Source organism: Brachypodium distachyon, chromosome 1 (assembly GCF_000005505.3).
Source record: "Brachypodium distachyon strain Bd21 chromosome 1, Brachypodium_distachyon_v3.0, whole genome shotgun sequence".
Classification (NCBI taxonomy): domain Eukaryota; kingdom Viridiplantae; phylum Streptophyta; class Magnoliopsida; order Poales; family Poaceae; genus Brachypodium; species Brachypodium distachyon.
The window spans coordinates 42,285,064-42,294,752 of NC_016131.3; positions in this window are offsets into that span (position 1 = coordinate 42,285,064).

The window sequence follows — 9,689 nt, forward strand, 5'->3', positions numbered from 1 at the left end:
ATTCTCTTGTTAAGGAGTTAATTTCTAATGATAAAGATGCTTCAACTAACCCTTGTTGTAAGCATACATCTATGATTGAGCAGAATTCTAGGTTGAAGGCTCAACTTGAAAAGGGCCTAGCCACTTGCTTCCAAGGCGAGAAGAACCTTCATGATCTTTTGAATGATCATAGAAAAGCTTTTGGATTGGAGGAAATTGGGTACAACCCCAATGAGAAGAGCAACAACAAGAAGAAGGCCAAGGCACCTCCCCAGACTAATGCTTATTTTGTGAAGGAAGAGGAGGCGGCCAAGGAGAAGCCAAAGAACAAGAAAGGTGGCAAGGCCACCTATGATAATAGTGCCGAGGATTTCAATCCCTCATATGTTCTTTGTCGTACTAATGATGGGCATGTTTATGATAGATTTGTTGGTTCTCCTTATGAAAATGTTCATTGGTCTATTTGGGTTCCTAAGACCCTTGTTTCTAACGCTAAAGTACCCATTCAAAAATGGGTACCTAAAACCAAAGCTTAAACTTGTAGGAGGTTGCTTCCGGTGGATCTTCTTGGATAGTAGATAGTGGATGCACTAATTGTATGACCGGGAGCAAAGAATTGCTTGTGAACGCCAAAATGAGTACATCAAGGTCCAAGCAAGTTACATTTGGAGATTCTTCACAATCAACGGTATTGGGACTAGGCAAGGTTGTCATCTCTCCGGATACATCCATTGAGAATGTCATGCTTGTTGAGTCCCTTTCATACAATTTACTTTCGGTACTTCAACTTACACATATGGGTTTTTATTCCTTCTTTGGCACAACTAGTGTGACCCTTTTGTGGAGCAAGACTCTTAAAGTAGCCTTTGTTGGATATGTGGAAAATGGTCTCTATGTGGTAGATTTCGGTAAGAAATCCACTAGAGAAGAAACATGTCTAATGGCTAAAGTTGATGTGGTTGGCTATGTCATCGCCGTCTAGCCCATATCAATATGAGATCTTTGTAAAGTCTCCTCAAAGGTGAGCATGTTCTAGGACTAACCAATGTTTCTTTTAATAAAGACCGTGTGTGTAGTGCTTATATTGAAGGAAAGTTACATGAGAAGGCACATCACCACAAGACAATTATCACTTCAACGAGGCCCTTGGAGGTCTTTCATATGGATCTCTTCGGTCCTCCTACATATGATAGTCTTGGTGGTAAGAAATATTGTTTGGTTATTGTCGATGACTACTCTAGGTATACTTGGGTATATTTCTTCAAGCACAAGAGTGAGACCCAACAAACCGTCATCGACTTTGCCAATGAAGCCCAACACCGATACAATGCAAAGATTATGACCATTAGGAGTGATAATGGCTCCGAGTTCAAGAATTACACCTTGATTGAGTGTTTGAGTGATGAGGGTATCAAAAAAAAATATTCCGCTGCGTATACCCCTCAACAAAATGGTGTAGCGGAGAGGAAGAATAAAACTCTCATGGATGCGGCAAGGACAATGTTGGCGGAGTTCAAGTCTCCATACAACTTTTGGGCCGAAGTTATCAACACCGCATGCCATGCTACAAATCGCCTCTATCTCCGCAAGATATTGAACAAGACACCTTATGAAATTCTCACGGGATGCAAGCCCAACCTCAAGTACTTTCGGGTATTCGGTTGTAAGTGTTTCGTGCTTAAGAAACGTGTTCGTTTATCTAAATTTGAGCCTAAAACTTATGAGGGCATATTTGTTGGCTATGCATCAAACTCCCACACTTATAGAGTCTACACCAAATCCACCGAATGTGTTGAAGAATCTTGTAATGTGGACAGATCATCACCGTTCTATCACTTGGATCACAGGAAGGCATGTTTGCAAGAGCAATTCGGCTGAGTTTGCCACCATCCTAGGCTATGAAGATCATGGAAATGAGATTGCTAGTGGTTTCCGAATTCATGGGGCAGACTATCCTATGGATGAGAAAGAAATGAAGCCACTTTACATTGGAGGGAGAGCTGACCTTGGGAAGTCTAAGGACCTCTTACCTGTGTATGACATTATGCATAGGATCCATAGAGAGACCATTGGAGTCAAAGGAGAAAACATTGATGCATTGCATGGTTTTCTTGGTGATCTTATGATTTGGACTCATAGGAAGAAGGATGCCAATGAGCGATTGGATGTCATGGACTATCTTTGGCATGAGATGAATGGACTTGTCAACTATCAACGGTCACCCACTTATGCACCATATGTCATGACTTTGCTCATCAACAAGGACAACATTCCTGAAGATACACTGTTGTCCAAGCACTTGTCCAAGAGGTTGATGATCAAGAAGCATAATAAATCAAGATTTGATGAAGAAGAAGAAGAAGCGGTGGAGAGTGATGCGGATGATGAAGACTTTGAGATTGTGCCCCGCACTCATTCTAGCAAGCATAAAGAGAGTTGGATGAAGGCCATGAGCCACAAAATGAAGCAAATCTTTTGCATCCAACAAGATTTTGAGAAGAAGATGTATGCTGCCCATGTTGAGTCAAAGGCGAATCGCCCTGTGCAAAAGGCCATTTGTCGCAAATTGGACATCCCGTATCCTAGTGGTAGTGAGGAAATTGTTACTCCTTTCGAGAATTGAAAGTCCAAGCACACCTCTACATGGATTGAAGAGATGGATCAAGAGGAGAGCCCCTCCGAAGAACAAGAACAAGGAGAGGTAGAGGAAGACAATGGCACTGATGATGATGATGATGATGACTTTGACGATGATGAAGATGATGAGTGATCCCTTGTGTTGTGCTTGCTCCTTGGGACGTTCTTGCCTTTTTGGTGTTTTTGATGCCAAAGGGGGAGAGAGTTAGTTAGGAGTAGGAGTAGAACGGGGATTTGCAAGGTTTTATCGCACTTTTTATTGCATGAGAACTAAGTTTGTGAAATTGTTGTGTGTGAAATGCCCTTCGTGGCATTTGTTATCTTTTAGTGAGACATGTTAAACTTTATGCATGATTGTAATAACTAGCCACATTATGACTTGCTCTATGCTTTGTGGTTATCCTCTATATATCTTGTCTCACCTATCTTGTGTGGAGATGTTGTTTATTTGTGCCCTTTTAGATTTGCTCCATCACAAGATCTCTTTGCAAAGATAAGCTCATTGTGTGATTCATTCTTACTTATGTGCCTCTAGTAGGTATGGTCTTTATCACTTTTGAATGAATCATTCATATCTTAAGAAAGTGTTCATTGAAATATCTTTGTTCCTTTGCAATTGAGTTGTTGGTTTATAAAATCTAGGGGGAGCGTTGATCCTAGAGTATGTGCACTTTGCATTCCAAAAGCAAATTTAAATGGTGCATATATCTAGGCCGGTAGCAGGGCGGAAGTTCTACCCCCTAGAACTTCCGGTCCACTACCGGCCTGGTAACGGGGTTACTGAAATGTGTCCTAACAGCTCGATTTCGATGGGGTATAAAAGGGGCTTCGTCCCCAACGGGTTTCCTTGCCCGAGTTCACCCAGTTCATCCCCATTCTCTCACTCAAGAACACCAAGAGCTTCAAATCTCGAGATATCTCTCCCTAGTGCATCACCCAAGCCAATACTTTGAGGAAGGGTTGAGAAGAGCTCGATCTAGGGTTTCACCAAATCAAAAGTTGATTCCCCTCGTTTTCCTTGGTGGATTTTGTTACTCTTGGGATTTTGGGATCCCTAGCCGGAAGGTCTCTTCAAGCACTCCAATCTTGAGAGGAAGTGTTTGAGGATTTGGGAAGGAGCCTCCAATTTAGTTGTGGATTCGTGCCCTTCTCCTTGTTTGTAAAGGTTCGGCGTTTGCCTTCAAGGAAGCCATTAGTGGAACTCACCTCGCCTTTGTGGTGTTGTGAGAGCTCATCCCACCTTTGTGGTGTGGTGAGTTGGAGAATAGAGTGAGCCTTCGTGGCGTCTCTCCCTTTGTGGTAGAGCACTCCTCCAAACGGAGACGTACACCGATCCTAATAGATGAAACTCCGGTGAAATCTTCGTCTTCCCGTGTGGTATCATACTTGCCCCTTTACTTACTTGTTTTACTTCATTGTCTATGCTTTGCTTCGACTAATGCTTCGGCTATTGCACTTCATACTAGGGTTGCATTCTCTTTAGAGATTCTAGAAAGCTCTAGGATTAAGTGTTTGTATCTTTCAAGAAAAAGAAAAGTTAAAATTTGTTAGTCTCCTATTCGCCCCCCCCCCCCTCTAGTCGACCATACCGATCTTTCACTTAGTTGTACTCAGTTTTGCCCAAGACTTAAAACGTTGCTCGCTTCTACACTTCGTTCTTTGGCAAATGCTCGCAAATGTCCTCACGACGGACCTGTTAACGTTCAAAGCCTTTGACCATTACCCCCTGACGGGTGTGGCCAGGTTAAATCCTGCCTAGTGGGGCCAACCTAGCTACTGACATGTGGGGCTGAAGCAACAGGAAAATGATCCCTTTGACTGTAGAAGAAATGATTAATTTCCAAGTGGGTCCACCGTTGGAAAGAAAAATCAGGCGCTTCTGGCCACTGCCTCGCCGACGCTTTGCCGTCGTCGGAGTTGCTCTCCTGTGCAACATAGGCTAGGTAGGGGGTGGGGTGTCTAGCAGGCGCAAGGCCGCTTCACCCTGAGGTGGCGCTGGAGCTTCTCATTGCTGAAATCTTGCTGGCCGCGGGCTCGTGCGGTCTGCGGTGGCGGAGGGCTCCGCTAGGAGGTGGGGCGATACAGAGCACGGGAGAGGCGGGAAAGAGGGGCAAAAGAATGAGTAGGTCAGCACGAATCTGACGGAGGCATTGGAAGGGGTGGAGGAGCACTGCGCGAGAACCTCGACGCCGACGGGTGGCAGGCAGAGAGGAGCAGCGACGCGGGGATGACTCTGACCACGCGAGGCTCGATGAGAATCACCGGAAGGTTCAGAGTGATCAGGTGGAGCTGAGGGAGGCAGCGGTCGAGTCCGGAGGTCGTCGGAGAAGGAGATCTGCTCGGCACCGGCAACCGGTAGGAGCTGAGGAAGAAGATGGTGATGCAGCGATTGGAGGCACCTCGGGTTGATTACTTCTGCAGGAAGGATACTCGAGCCGATGCGGGTCTCTTGGGCAAGGTGACGAGGCTCGTGGAGGATGCTGGCCATGACGGTGCAAAGCAGCGGCGCACGAGCGTGCTCTGGACGGCGCGAACGCCGTTTGCGTTCCGGCCAGAATAGAGCACGAGAGGATGCGCGGCTTGCGGATACAGCTTTGGCATGTCTACGAGGTTGTGGCGGCAAGGTTTAGCGGCCGAGTTGAGAAGCAACGGTGTCGCGATGGACGGCAGAAAGAGCGGCCAGGAAGATAAGCTGCTTTTGTTCACCAGGGGGAAGAAAGAGCCACGTTTTGCCTTTTGAGCCCACTGGAACGGACAATTTTGTAGGAAGCTTGGAAATTGAACTTCCTCCAAATTGATCTCTGATAGCACAGATGCAATCTGAATGGAAAGTTATGCAAGATGACGAAATTTCAAATTGTTTTGAGAAAGTTGACTTTTGTTTACCAGACCCACTATTTGGCAAGTTTAATGTAAATTATGGAAATTGAATCACAAAACTTTCTCCAAATGAACTGAAACTTTGCACACTAGTCACATATGCCTATCAATGTCATTATCTCAAAGCTTGTTCAAATATGAATTGTTTACTTATTTTTTGAATTTCAAATTTAAACAAATTTGGGGGAACTGTTACCTCAATCACCGCTTAGATTCACAAGTTTTGTCCCAGAAGATTTTCATAGCGTTTAGTGTTCATCCTTGATGTTCTCTCCAAATTTCAGATTTTCTGGAGTTCAGGAATGATATTTCGTGCATTCTTTGAATTTCCAGCCTTTTCGGCTCATAATTCAAAATTCAATGAAACTTCGCACAAATTGATGTGGAACCAATATAACAAAGTCATGGTTTTGCCATGGCATTCCAAAAAACTTGAAATGCACCGGGTCCAAATGCATTTCAATCCTTTTTGCACCTAAACTACTATTTTTGCTTATTCTGCCAATTGGAAAAAAAATCAGACCAAAATCAATTTGTGACCGGCCTTACTTTACCAACGTTGTTTCATTCAAAATACTACAACCTTATGCCATTACCATACCCATATATATAAGAGAAAAACGGATAACATTCCATATATATATAGATCGATGGATACGCAAGATCGATTACAAAATAGGAATAAAAATAGAGATACGTAGCAACATATATATATGCAGCTAGAGATAAATAACGGATAACATTATGCAGCGTCGTTGCCGTCGTTGAGGCCGAAGATGGCGTCGCGCTCCGCCCGGATTTCCCGAACGTTCTTCCTCCCCCGCTCCTCGAGAAGGTTGCTCCTCTCCGAGTTTAGCGTTGCGAGCTCAATCTCGTACCACTCCCTCGCCTCCGCCGCCTCCCGGCCGCACTCGTTGGCGAAATCTTCCGCCACGGAAGCCACCTTCGCGCCAGCCATGTGCCGCCGGTCGGCTTCCCGCACACGCTGCTGGTACGTGTGCAGGAGCTGGGCGTGGCATCGATTGATCTCGCACTCGGCCTCCTCCTCGTCCTCGTCGGCGACGGCGGCGGCGTCGTCATCATCGTTGAGGGGGAGTCGGCCGCAAGACGAGCACGGGACGTCCACATCGATGCGGGCATGCTTTGGCGGCGGCGAGCAGCCGTGACGAGCGGCGGCGTCCATGCTCAATGCATGGGACAATGCCGCCGACGCATGTCGGCGGGTGGCAGACGGGGGAGTGGGGGCCAGCTCACGCCCATGGCCGCCGCCTGCCGAGCTCTCAGTACCGTCTACTAGCTCCTTGTCCTTGGCCATGGTGGAGAGAAGCGGTAGAGCTCGAGAGAGAGCGAGAGGAAGAATGTAGATGAGATCAGAGGAAACGAGAGAATCGGTTTACTGGGCACGCACATAAGTAGTAGTGGGGAGAGGAAGCCGACGGGACCGAGAGAGTAGTGGGGAGAGGAAACCGACGGGACGATCTCACAGTTATTGAGAGTGAGTGGGAAACATGCTGGGATCGCTCTCACTGGGCCGCGCCGCCGTGCACGCCTGCTATTGACGCCAGTTCCCTCCAACTTCCCACGTATTCCAGTTTCCCATGCATTTCAAACTGCGCCGGCGACCGCATTCAAAGCCCACCGATCGCCGGAAAACCTCTCCCCTTCCCCTGTCACCATCGCTATTTAACCCGGCGCCATGGCTCTGCTTCTTCTACACAGCTCTCCACTCCACTTCTTCAACCCGCCGCCCAACGCCCCCACTGATGACAAGCAATGGCGTTCGAAGGCCTCACCTTCAACCCGCCACCCCTCACTGACGAGGCGTTGTTCCCACCTGGCGTGCATGTGGAGCGGACGCTCCAGGTGTGGGCGATGTCGTGCAGCCGGAGCTCGATGGCGCTGGCCAGGAACTTCCTCAACACCGGCTTCAGTCACTTGGAGGCCGGTGGCCCTCCAATGTACCTCCTGGAGAGGCTCCGCGAGCACAGCGTCAAAACCGCCCTCCTGGTGCACCTCACCAACAGCCATGACGCCGATTACCTCCTTGGCCGCGTGTACTGGTGTCGATGCGAGTTCATCGCATTCACGCTGAACAATGTGTACACCAACACTACGACCACGTTCCCCCACGCTGGCGAGATGCACGGCCGCCCGTACATGGAGGAGGCGGAGGCGCCTGTGGAGGTGGCTGTCGAGGGGCCTGCGCCGCCTGTGGAGGAATCTGAAGACGAACCGAGGAGTGAGCGATCGATCGGCGTTTTTTTTTCAAAATTAATGTCGTTAATGTAAGCCCTTGTTGGTTCTTTCTTCGAGGCTGTGTTGTGCTGTGTCCGCGGTGTGAGCGCGCGACAGCGGCGCATCCTAGCAAACATTGTTAGTAAAGGATACGACATACATTTTTTGAATTGCAAATTCAGTTAAATTTGTTGTTTTTGGGCCAAAATGATACGACATACATGATTTGAAGTTTTGGAACAGCTATTGGAAGTATGCAAACATTGTTAGTACTTGACTTCTCGAAGAAAAGTTCAAAAAAACTGTTTACTTTTGCAGATTTGAATGGATTTTAGTGGATTTAAATCCAAGTCAACGCGAAGTTAACTTTCTCAAATGGGTTTGAAATTTCACCAGTATTCTTAACTTTTGATGTACTTTCTATTGGTACAATCAGAAAATAATTTAGAGAAGGTCGAATCTTGGGGGTTCTTCCAACTGCAGCCATTTTGGTGTGCTGGGACAGCCAAATGTGGCTATTTTTTTCCTGGTCAACTAAAGTCAACATTCACAAAACAAGTTGAAATTTGGTCATCTTGCATAAATTTCTATTTGGATTCCATTTGTGCAGTCTGAAACTAATTTGGAGTAAGTTCAATTTCTAAGCTTCCTCCGAAATTGTCCATTTGGATGGGCTGCGACAGCCAAATGTCCCTATAAATTTCCTAGTCAACAAAAGTCAACCTTCTCAAAACATATTGAAATTTGGTAATCTTGCATAACTTTCCATTCGCTATTCATTTGTGCAGTCAGAAATCAATTTGGAGGAAGTTAAATTGCGAAAGAAATTTATAGGAAATGATAAGTGCCGATAACAGTACATGCCCAGGTTCAGATAAAGAGCAACAGCCTGCTCATGATCAGTACAAATAGGTAGTCTTCGGACAACAAAATAATACATAGACAACATACATCAAAATTAACATGGATTAAACAGAAAACAACATCAACATGGATTAACCCCTCCTTTTGGAGGACCTGAGCCATCTACAGCGCCAACAAAACAGGGGAACTCATGAAGGCGAGTGAGATCTCCTCGCGGTATTTCAAAACCACCATAGTCCAGATAAGCTTCATCATCTGAAGAAGAATTAGAATAGTCCCTGTTGTTGTGGTCCGAACCATCAGTAAAAAGATGAAACCTATCGACCACTTCATGGACATGGACGATGACCCCGAACGACACAGCACGTCTGGTTTCTGATTCTGCCCCCACTGCAATTGAATCATCCATGAGCTCATCAGCATATTGAGGAGCTGGTTGTGTGGCCGAAGTAGGCACTCTCATCAGCAACCGCTTCGGGATGGCACAAGGATCACGCATCCATGCCTTGAGCTTCAAGCAGCGCGGGTCAGTCCTAGGCAGAATTGCCACAAACTCGCCTCCTAGCTGATTAATCAAATTCTTCACAAATTCCAGCTCTTGCGCATCCTCCATCAGTCCATCCAAGCTAAGAACACAGCTAAAAGGCAGTTTTGATTTCTCTCCACGGAAGATGGAGGTCCAGCGGCGAAATGAGATGTCGCCGGCAGTGCACCTGATGCGCTCGATTGCATCACCGCTGCCGTGCAATCATCACTCGAATCAAAGCGAATCAGAAAATTGCCGGGCGCAGGACATGCCATGATGCGCACTCCCTTTTGAAGTTGCAGCACTGCTTCAGAGTTGCCATGACATCTTTAGCCGAAGTGGCCGACGGATTGAGCGTTAATCCTGTATGGATGGTAGCAACAATGGCTTTACCTCGCAGCCCCGCCGCCTTCACTTCCATTCCGGAGGTGCGGGAAATCACTATCTCGGCCACATCGGGCCGGATATCAAGCTCCCCGCGGCAAAATATCTCCTCCTCGAATCCGCAGCAGCTACCGACGTTGTGGTACGGAGATGGGTTAGTGCTTGCCATCGCCGTCTCCCGTTC